A 12,033-nucleotide genomic window follows, 5' to 3' on the forward strand; every position below is an offset into this window, starting at 1 on the left:
ATTTCCATAACCTGTATCTTAACTTCCCCCAAAGTTCTCTAGATCATGGTTTAAATCATCAGTATCTACTCCTAATTAAAACTAAAAGTTGAAATGACTTAGACACTAGAGATTTTATATAATTTATTTTCTTTTCATTAGTTCTCTCAGATCTAGTATCTCCTGTTTATTTCAAAACTGTGAAAGTTGTATGTAATTACTTCATATTTGAACACTGCAACAGCTTTCAAAGTAGTTTCACTGTATCTGTTTTCTCTTAACCCACTCATGGTTACTAAAATAATCTTAAAAAAAAACCCACAACATTTCTTTTCTTTAGTTATAACCCCACACAAAGAACCTCACTACCTCCTGTCCCCTGCACTGACTCTAAATTCCTGATGGTTCACTTCTCCCACGATTTGGAAGTCTTTCAAACAATCTCTTCAATCTCAATATACATGCCCCTGCACTCTAATCGTGAGCTCATGTTATGGTTTATTTCTTCCTCCTTGTCCATACCATTCTCTACGTGTTTTCTGCCAACTTTCAACCTTCCATTATCCTTTTCCACCAAGTCTGAATTTGGTGTCCCCTACCAAAAAAAACAAAAATTAAAACAAAAACAAAAAAACTCTCAGGAAGTTTTTCTGATTCAAATCCTTTACATTACCTCTGTGATTACTATGACCTTGGTTTACAAAAAAAAAAAAACAAAAAACAGCAAATATTTAAGCAAACTCTATAGTAAAAACCCTCATATAGATAGTTATAGGGTATTCTTGAATGCAGGGATATTGTTTCTCTTTCATTCTACTTGAGTGCTTAGCACACAGCAAGTACTAAAATAAATGAATATGCCCAACATGATTATTTGAGTACATGGTATACATTTACAAATTCAGAAACTATTCATAAGATGACACTCAAAGTTATTCGATTTCAAAAATAACCTACATAGGCATAATACTTAATGCACTTAAAATCTAAACTGACCAAAAATGTACATATGTCACTGAAAATAAGTTGAGTTTATTACAATTAGCTGTTCTTTCCTTCTGGAAAACCTAAGCAGTCTAGTTACAAAAATCTAAGAACATCTAATTTTCATAGCAGAGGGTACTCTGCACAAAATTACAGGGTTAGGAGCATTTAATCAATTTACTGATCTGATTGTCTCACCAACCTACCCCTTTGATCCCCCAAGTGCTCTATACTGGGATTTGTAGCTAAGTATATTGTACTTATAAGTACATGATATTTATAGGTGTAATATACTTAAATACTATATGACAATTTTGAAAATAGATACTTTAACAGTTTAACATAACTAAAACTTCAGTAAGTTTTCTAAAATAATTAAAAATCTTGTATAGTCTTGAAAATTGCCATCATTTCATTAGCCAAACTATTCATGCAAAGAAATTACTGAAAGATATGTATTCTTTTTATATCACGGGCTTCATAATATAAAGAGTGAACTTTTTGAAAACAACTATAGAATAAAACTTTATAAGAGAAAAAATTATTTTCAGGTCTTTGATTTCATCTTATAATACAAATCAAATGTAACTATACTATATATATATATATATATACTATATATATACTATGCATTGTTTTTCCCTGCATAGTAAAGATTAAAATAGCACACTCAATCCCAACTTTATTTTCAAATTTGAATTTTTAGTATTTGCTTTACAACTGCAAAGTCTTAAAATTTAATGTTATTAGGAATCAAAATGAATGTTTTCCTTATTTAAGTCTTGGCAGCCTTAACTCTCAAGGCCTGGAGATAAAATTTGATTTAAAGCCCACTAAGGACAAACTGCTTAATCAGAAATCTGGACTTCACAATTAAGGAATTTCATCACTCACAAAATATGAGGGGGAAAAACTCATATGGCCACAAAACATAAAAATACTCATTTTCATTTAATGTTTTGTGGATCAGAGTGAAGGAGAAAACAGGGATTTTTTTTCCTGCTTTACTAGTTACTAAAATCCCTAAATGGTAGCTTTAGAATATCTGTTCATCATAAACACTTATTTTTAAACACAGGTTAACATTATTTTTCTTCACACTGTGGTATCCTAGTGTGGTTTAACCCCAACTCATATAAATTTCTGAAAATGTACAATTAGGTCACTATTCCATTTTAATCATCTCTAGCCCCTAAGTTTATAGTATTTAAAGTACAATTAGGCCAGTCGATTAGAGTTCATTATAATGCTACCATCCCCAATAGTCTGTGGTTCTACTTGAAAATTAAGAAATATAAAAATTCCAGTCACTTCACAACCAGGTCTTAGACTCACTGAGACCTTTTCCTTCAGTCTTTTTGTTTACATGAAAATTGCCCACCACAGGCAATTTTGAGCATGATTATAAGCATCAAGTCACTTCTCTCTGAATGTTTTCTGATTTGTGATTTACGAGAATAATTTTAAATAACATCTATTTTACAGGCTGTTAGTAAGGACTAAATACCTTCACCATAATGCAGATGGGTTGTCTTCTGACCTGTTTTTATTCAGTCATGATTTGTCTAGGTATTAAACTTATATATCCCATACTATGTCAATACTTCTCCTCCTTCATGCTTCTCCAACCTGGTTGGGTGGGTGAAAAATATATGGAGGGGAACAAGAAACAAATTTCCTTCATTCAAGTTTTCTTTGACATATAAAAAAGTGAATAATTTTAACGTGGAGCCTGCTTGGGATTCTGTCTCCCTCTCTTTCTGCTCCTTGCCTGCTTGCTCTCCCTTTCTTAAAAATAAATATTTAAAAAAATAAACAATTTTATTCACCCATTCACAAGAGCAGATTTTGAAGAGAAAAGCAACCTTGATAGAAAAATTAAATTTAGAGTCAATGAAGGGTAAGAACAGCTCCAAACATAGAGGGGTCAATGTGGTCATAAGAATTAGGATGCCTAAAAGCTCCACCCAGGAAAAGAAGAGCTATTAAACACTGAAAGAAAAAAAAAATGGTGGTGACACTACTCTGGAAAGTGAAAGCAGCAGAAATTTTAGCCAATTTCATAAATAAGAAACAGAAAATCTGAAGAAAAACTTTAGAAGCTTTCTGAGTGAAATGCTTAGAAAACCCTGCGCTGTGCCTTCAAGAAAGACTAGAGTTACCATCTGCATTATTCTTCAAAACCTTTGCAAACAGGTATCTATTCCTTTGAATGTGACACAGCAAAGACTAGGCTAAGTGGTCAATTTTAAGTGACTTCCATTACTCATCCATTCATCAAATGTGTAACTGAGTGCCCAATTGATGCAGTCACCACAATAGTACATTTTGCACGGCTACCATCTAGAATTCTAGATCTCAGATTTAGTACCAGGTGACTCTAGGAAGCACCACAGAACTACATATAGAATGGATTTTCACCATGCCTGTCAAATACTTGGGGGTCAGTATGCAATGGATTGAATGCAAGACAAATAACTGTTACTATTACAGTTCCTGGTACAGCATCATAAAGGAAAGAGACATTATTAAAATAAGTACAATTTGAGAACGTTCTTTTTAGTGATGAATATAGAAAAGCAAATCAACACTATTATCTGTGTATTATCTGTTTATTATCTGTGTATCAAGAAACTCCCTTGAGAAATTGCAAATTAGACATGAATTTTAATCCAATTTGCATAGATACAAGAAATCTTAAACTTGAGTTACTTTTGGATGGGTGAGACAAGGTTGATGAGAGATATACTTGGATGAGTTCAAACACTTTGCCCTAATCTGTTGCCAGAGGCCAGATTCTTTAAGGATCTGGCTGCTACTATTGGACTTAGAACAAGCTTTGGAGCCAATGGTACAAGCTAATTGCTACCAGAAACTTGACGATATGTTGGAAAATATCATGCTGAGGAAGAGAACACAACTTGAGTCACAGCTAGGTCATGCCACTAAAATTGGCCAGGGAGGTCAAGAAAAATACCAATTTTTAAGTTTTCAAATGGGTTGTAAACTCAAATGTTTACAGAGGTGCAGTAGTTAACATAAATAAGTAAAGAAGGCCTGATTAACTGGGGTGAACAAACAAAAGAATGTTGTCATCTAAGAGAAGCTACTATTTAGGTCCTACTGACTGTGGATGTATTATTGTCATACTGCACAATTTTTCAAAGAAAAAAAAAGCCAGAAGTTTAATTTGCAAGTGAAATTTAATTTTTAAATATTATTAATTCAATTTAAAAAAAAAAAAAAACTATGTGTGTCAAACAAAACTTCTGTGCAAGCCAAATATAGTACCTGAACCACCAGTTAGTTTATGGTCTCTGGTTATTCCACCCCATTATATAATGGTGGTCAGCTGATGAAATCCCTCCACCGTGAACATAATCACTTCCCTGGCTGGTCTAGTTGATATGAACTCAACAATCAAATACCAGATACTCTCCATTTGGCCATATACTGTCTTTTGGCAGTGCTGCTGTTCATTAAAGAAAGAGATCTCAGTGCCTATGTGTCCACAAAGAATCCTCAAGTTGAGACTTAACAGACATAAGCCATTTTTCTTTTAAAATACATTTCTTTTAAAAAAAAATTTTTTTTATGTTTATTTGTTTCTGAGACAGAAAGAGACAGAGCATTAGCTGGGGAGGGGCAGAGAGAGAGGGAGACACAGAACTCGAACCAGGCTCCAGGCTCTGAGCTGTCAGCACAGAGCCCGACTCGGGGCTCGAAGTCACAAACCGTGAGATCATGACCTGAGCCGAAGTCCGTCCTCAACCGACTGAGCCTCCCAGGCGGCCCTAAAATACATTTCTATGTTAACTAGAAGGATTTTTAAAATAAAATTTAAGTATGCAGGCCAAAACTATCCCAATTTCACCAAGATATACCTTTGAAACAACATCTATCTTCTAACAGTTTTCCTCTCCTTATCATATGTAGCTTTAGATAAATGAAGAACAGTGTGAATCTTAACTCTGAAAAGTTTGTTTTCAGCACAATACTAAAGAAAATCAGGGGAAAAAATAGAAATGAAGAGAACATAAGAAAAAACAACTAAATGCAACAGATCTAAGAAAAGTTATCAATAACTTTTATGGTCTTTTATGGAAACAAAATAAAAGATATTAGGGAGCTCAGAAATGCTATAATCACAGCAGTTCATGGACTTCAGACAACATGGGTTAAGGCTCTGATACGTCCAAATAGAACATTCTCCATATTAGCTCTCTCAGAAACCAGTCTATTTTTTTATTTTTATTTTTGAAGAGTTAGAAGGAATGTCAGAAACTATTGTCTTCAAATCCTTAATTTTACAGAGAGAGAAACTGAAACTACTTTGCTTAAGTGTAGTTAATGGCAGAATCCAGATGATCATCTAGATTTCTTAAAACTTGTGGCAATGTTCTTTCTTTTGGATTATTTTTGGAGTTCGGTAAGGTCATGATATATATAAAGATGCATTATCTGGCCATAAGTAACTGCTCATTGAAAATCCAGTCCTCTTGGAAATTAAATAAAAATCTGTACATCGGCTTTGAGGAATCAAATAATGAGAAGCTCTTGCCCTAGAAGACCTTATATTCTACTTGGCAAAATCAGAAATGAATATAAAATGACAATTAAAAATATAAACTGAAATACAATTTAAGACAGCATGACACTATCACAAGGCAAGTATTTCCCAAATCACATACAAAATATTGAATCTAGCCTTTTAAAAATTATATCTCCACTAATAAAAACATCTGCTCTTGTAGCATTTTTTACTGGACAAATTTTATTTTTTTTGTTTCAAACTTTAAATATGATAAAATATAAACAAGATACAGTACCTACAAATGAAAGAATTTCTTGAGCTTAATGAATAAAGCTTTGTCATCCAAGAGCCGTGTTCCTCTGCCTCACTTTTCTATGGTGCATATTAGCTATGAAGCCACAGAGCACTGAGTTCACTGCCTTCACACAGGATAGACCAGCCAGCATGAATTTTTACTTAGACACAAAAGTATCTGATCAAAAACGTCTTAGAGCCAAAAAATGCATTTTAAAAAGAGATAAATGAAAGTCAGAATTTGTACAAACACTTAAAACGATTTCAAAGACAAACCGATGATTTTGCCAACTTTCTTAGAACAATTAACAAAATAATGATTAGACAGTCTTTTAAAATTTCTAAACAATAGACATTTGTATTTCCTTAAGCACTCTTACTCATGAAAATATTGGCTTAACAATTATGAGCTAAGTAATTTAACATACAACCTCAGTATGAAAAGTAGTCTTTCTCACATGTTTTGTTAAAAATACCTTCCTACATATTAGTTTCATATTAATTTAAATTTACTAACTACCGTTTCTGGATGGCTTATAATTACAATGACCAACTGTGTCAGTGTGCCTGTGGATGAAGAGTTTCCTGGGATTGGCGATCTACAGTGCTGAACTGGAACAGCTTGGCAAACTGGGACAGGTGGTCACACTCACTTAAGTTTATGGCCAACCAGTGTTCCTTCTGAGAACAAAAAACCACTAGATAAAATACAAAAGCCATTTATATGAAGACAAATAAGATCTGCTCAGAAGAAATAGAAGGACTAAGACTGCAGAAGGGAGAACATTAAGAAAAGTGAGCTAGTATTTGCAGCCAATTTTACCCTATAGCCATCTGCCAACTCTAACAAAGAAAGCAGGCTAAGCCTCCAGGCTGCAATAGCAGAGCTTTTGATGGAGACCTAGAACCTTTAATCAGAAGGTCAGTTTTTCCTTCAGAGCATTTATAGAATTCTGGTGCCTATGTGGAAAAGACTCTGAAAAGTAAAGCAGAGTTTTTGGCATTCTGACATGTCAAAGTCTTAGCATTCAGTACATGCAAGAAGAGGAGCTACTAAAAAACATATCAAGTTCCCAGTAAAAATACCTGGAAGGCCACGGGCAAACAAGAGGTGACCGAATCTCTTCTGAACAACAACACAGCCATGGATTAGCATAGTCACTGATTAGATTAAGGTGATCAGCCATCACTCTGTTTGCACGGTGCAGGAGAGAATGACCCTTCTGTGGAGAATAACTTATTTTTTCAAACTAAATATCCAGCATTTGGGCCAAATTTATTAGGCATGCCAAAAGACAAAACTACGTGAACAAAACCCAAGAGAAAAAACAAAGAGAAAAAGAGGAAAAAAATTCAGATAACCCAAATATTGGAATTCACTGACAATTACCTTAAAATACAATTAATATGTCGGGGAGCCTGGATGGCTCAGCTCAGTGAAGCATCTGACTCTGGCTCAGGTCATGATCTCACAGTTTGTGAGTTCAAGTCCCTCATCAGGCTCACTGCTGTCAGTGAGGAGTCTGCTTGGGATCCTGTCCTCTCTGCTCCTCCCCCACTGCCTCTCTCTCTCCCTCTCTGAGTAAAATAAACTTCTATATATATACTATATAGTATATATATAATTAATATGTCCAAGACAACAGAGGAAAGAATGGATAAAAAATATTAAAAGTTTCAATAGATGAACCAAATGCATTTAAGAGAGAAAAAACGTCTGTAATATAGACCTCATCTGATGTGTGTGTGAGCAGATGAAATAGAGAAGACAAAATTAGTAAACCTGGGACAAGTGAACAGAAATATCCAAACTAAAGGACAGAGAAAAAAAATTAATGTAAAAAACACAGGAGTCTAAGAGACAAGTGGCATAGTCAGAAGTCTAATAAGACATAATTGGAATCCCAGAAGAGGAAAAAGAAAATGGACAGAACCAATATCAGAAAAGATAATGACTAAGAATCTTCCAAAACTGATGAAAGACACCACGTATTTTCAGAAACATCAAGCAAAATAAAAAGGAAAGCAAATGAACAAAGAAAACAAACCTAGGGAAAGTAATCACAGTAACATTGCTGAAAACCAGAAAGGAAACCCTTTGCTAACAGAAAGAAAGAAAGACATATTAAGTCTTCTGAATTTCTCAAAACAAAACAAAATGATGGAAGCCTGAAAATATCGAGTAATTTTTAAAGTGCTGTAACAGCTAATCTAGAATTCTATATCTAATGAAAATATCTTTCAAATTTAAAGTTGAAATTTTTTTCACAGACAAAAACAAAGAATTTATTACTAAGACACTAAAGAAAATATTAAAGAAAGTTTTTCAGGGAGTTCTTATATTCTAGATTATCTTCATCTTTTCTTATTCAGGTGTGAGGGATGGGTGGCATATAAATATAAGACACAGAAGACAAACCAATGAATTTCTCCTACTCTTCTATCTTCATTATGTCTTGCTTCTGGCTTACTTCAGTCTCTAACTCTCATGAAATGTTGGGAGTTATAATTGTTACCAAGATAGTAAAATTTCTACCTATAACAAAAAACCTCCCAGAAGAGGTGCCAAACCCACATGACACTCACGCGCCTCTACTCACTCTTACCTCTACCAATTCCCTTCATCCCATCCTACTCCCCAGGTTGTGTGCACAGCACACAAGCACATACCTCTTTTGGTCTTGTATTTTCCTGCAGGTTAGCAATATCATGGTCTGTAACGATGGAGCAAAAACCTCCAGGCCTCTCCAAATACTCGATTAGAATCTTATTTTGCCCTTCAATTGGAGAAGTTTAATCTTAGCCCACTCTCCTAGAAGTTTTCATGACTTAAAAGTTGGGGTGAGGTAGAAAATTTGTATATAGAAACCTAACATAGACACTGTAAGAATAAGTCCAGACTATTTGAAAGTCTTCTCAGGAAGTGGTAGTGGGCCTAACTGCAATATTATGCTCATCTGTCATCATATAAGAAACAGAAAAGATGAGAAAATCTCATTTTTTAAAAATATGAATGCTTCATGAATTTGCATGTCACCCTTGAGTAGGGCCATGCTAATCTTCTCTGTATTATTCCATTTTTAATACAGGTGCTGCCAAAGCAAGCACAAGGGAAAACCTCATTTTTAAAAAATCTTAAATATTAACTCCAAATACATTAGTTCTAGTTGTCCTGGATCCAATGTTCCCTAATCTAGCTCTTAAAGACAAGTGACAAATGAGATTTTGATATTACATACATTTACAGAACTCTTCAGCATGAATTATTCTAGTTGCATGTTTTTTCAATTTTATACATTCTTATGAAAAATCTTAATATTGATCTATAATTTATCCTCATATTTAACATAGTTTTATGTTAAAAATGTGTTATTTATATTGCAAATAATATGTTGAAACCTTGGCACATTAATGCTTTAGAAGTATTAACTTATTAAATTTTATTTATGTTGAACTAAGAATTCACAAGGCTTTCTGTTCAAGACCGACCACACACACACACAATCTTTCCCTCCTTAGACTCCATTAAAATAAGAAAATATAAAAAGGTATAAACCAAAATTGAAGAGATAAGATACAGACATTCAAAAGTTCAGGAAACTTCTAGATGCAAAGAGTGCTGAGGCAGAGCCTAAGAAGTTACAGGTAACAATAAAAGATGCTGCAGCAGAAGCAGCTGACCTGCTGAGGCAGAACTTGGGCCTCTCCTGAGTGCAGACAGCCATGTACAATGGAGGAAGAGACTTAAGGGCAATAACAAAATGATTTAACTGGTGATCTGTACGTGGGACAGTCCATTCCCCGAAGTTTATCACAGGGGGGGAAAAAGTGTGGAAGGGATTTTTCTCTAAAGAAATTAAATTACACAGAGGATTAGGCCACTAGGATGGCTGTACACACCTCATCCATATATAAGGAGACTCTGAAAAATATAAAGAAAACACCAGACTAGCTAGAAACCTGGGACAAAAAAAATAATAATAATAATACAGTGATGAGTACACTGGGTTTTCTTTTTCCCATTTCTACCCTAGACTGGATATTAGAGAAGCTGGCAACTCAGAAAACACCAATAAGCACAAACAAAAGAGGGAAAACTGAAAAGCCCTCTAAAAAGCTACTCTCTCTAACCAAAAGACAAGAAAAGGGGTATCCAAGCAAGACAAAAATTGAAGACAATAACCAATCTATTCCAGCCAAATACAACAGATAAAAACTGTAGCCTCCACTTCTCACTCCCTTCAGCAAGTCAAGTAGACAGCCTAGACTTCTACTCTTGCCAGAATATAATGTAGCATTCCAAACCCTGCTACCAGGGTGATGTCAGAGAAGACCAAGTGAGAAGCTAGTAATTTCAGTTCATCTTGAGCCCAAAATTTCATCTACAACTAGCACTAACAAGGAACCCCATCCTCTCCTTGTTGGTGAGGTATCAGAAACCTACTGGAGAGGCAGGACCCTTACCACTCAACATGGAAGCACACCCTCACAGTCAGCGAAGACCAGAAGTCTGGTATTCCATTCTCATGCTGTAGGAAAAAAAAAAAAAAAAAAAAAAAACTCTATCCCTTCCCCATTGGGTGGTATCAGAGACTAGTAAAGTTGGAACTTTTCATCACTGCTCAAGGGTAACACGGCTACCGTCCCACCAGAGGAATACAAGTGAATAGCAATAATAAAATACCTCTCCCCCTCCCAATCAGGATGGTATCAGCAAAGACCCAGTGGGGAGCGTAAACTCCCACCTCTACCCAGCAATAACAACAGACAGCTCCTTCCTTCACCATCATGGGCTATCAACAGTGGCTAAGTGAAGAACCTGGACTTTTACTTCCACCAGCAGTAACAAGGCAGTATCAGGTTTTATCCACCAGAAGGGTGCCAAAAAAGTCCTGTTTTAAATAAGATCCAGTCTTGTAACATAATACCCCAAATGTCCAAGTTTCAATTAAAAAAACACACAGAATACCAAGAATCAGCAGATCACAAACTGAATGATAGAAAACAAATGTCAACACCAAGATGGCACAGATGTTAGAATTATCAAACAAGAATTTCAAAGCAGCCATCATAAAAATTCTTGAATAATTACAAACATACTTAAATGAAAAAAAAATATGAAGTCTCAGGAAAGATATATAAGATAAAGAAGAAACAAGTGAAACTTTGAGAACTATAAAGTTTAATAACCAAAAAAAACCCCTCAATGAGTCAACAGTAGAATGGGGAAACAGAAGAAATAAGCAGTGAATTTGAAGACAGAACATAGAAATTACCCAATCTGAACAGAGAAACAGACATTCCCCCCTTCCCAAGAAAAGGCCTCAGGAATTTATGGAACTTAAAAAAAAATCTTACATTTGTGTCATTAGACACCCACAAAATAAGATGGGGCTAAAAAGTATTCAAAAACATAATGGCTGAAAATTCCCCAAATTTGGCAGAAAAACATTCCCAGAGTAACCTCCAGATAGGATATATGCAAAGGCATCCATGCCAAAGCACATGGTATCAAACTTCTAAAATATGACAAGAAAACTCTTAAAAGTAGCCAAAGATACAAAGCATTAATTACAGATTTTTTTCATCAAAGAGTATATAAGCCAAAAGGAAATGATACAGTATTTTTCAAGTACAAAAGAACAGTCAAACCAGAATTCTCTATCCAGTGAAAATATGCTTCAAGAATGATGGGAAAATCACATCCTAAGACATTCAAACAGGGGGGTGCCTGGGTGGCTCAGTCAGTTAAGAGTCTGACTTTGGCTCAAGTCATGATCTCCTGGTTTGTGAGTTCCAGCCCTGTGTTGGGTTCTGTGCTGGCAGCTCAGAGCCTGGAGCCGGGAGCCTGCTTCAGATTCTGTGTCTCCCTCTCTCTCTGCCCCTTTCCACTCATTCTCTCTCTCTCTCTCTCTCTCTCCCAAAAATAAAATATTTTAAAAAATTGAAAAAAAAGACATTCAAAGAAAATTTGTCACCAGAGACCTACCCTAAAAGAATGACAAAAGGAAGTTCTCTAAACACAAAGAAAATGATAAAAAAGTGAAATCTACAAGACAATGATGAAGAAATCAAAGATGTAAATAAACATAGAGACTTTCCATACCATATCAATGGGTTGGAACATTTAACATAGTTAAGATGCCAAGTCTTCCCCAGACTGATTCACAGGTTTAATCCAATTCCTATCAAAATTCTGGCAAGACTTTTTTTTTTTTTTTGTAGATACAAACGAAATCATT

At 34.9% G+C, this 12,033-nt stretch overlaps 1 non-coding gene across 1 annotated transcript; it reads right to left on the reverse strand.

Moving 5' to 3' along the window:
* Positions 1-8,793: 8,793 nt before the first annotated feature.
* Positions 8,794-8,899, reverse strand: LOC124529453 (U6 spliceosomal RNA). Its single transcript, XR_006966350.1, has one exon. It is a non-coding gene; the product is annotated as a U6 spliceosomal RNA (small nuclear RNA).
* Positions 8,900-12,033: the final 3,134 nt, after the last annotated feature.

This window comes from Lynx rufus, unplaced genomic scaffold, assembly GCF_022079265.1.
Source record: "Lynx rufus isolate CCGP_SWC_20201006 ecotype Redwood Valley unplaced genomic scaffold, mLynRuf1.p SCAF_6, whole genome shotgun sequence".
In the NCBI taxonomy this organism is placed as follows: domain Eukaryota; kingdom Metazoa; phylum Chordata; class Mammalia; order Carnivora; family Felidae; genus Lynx; species Lynx rufus.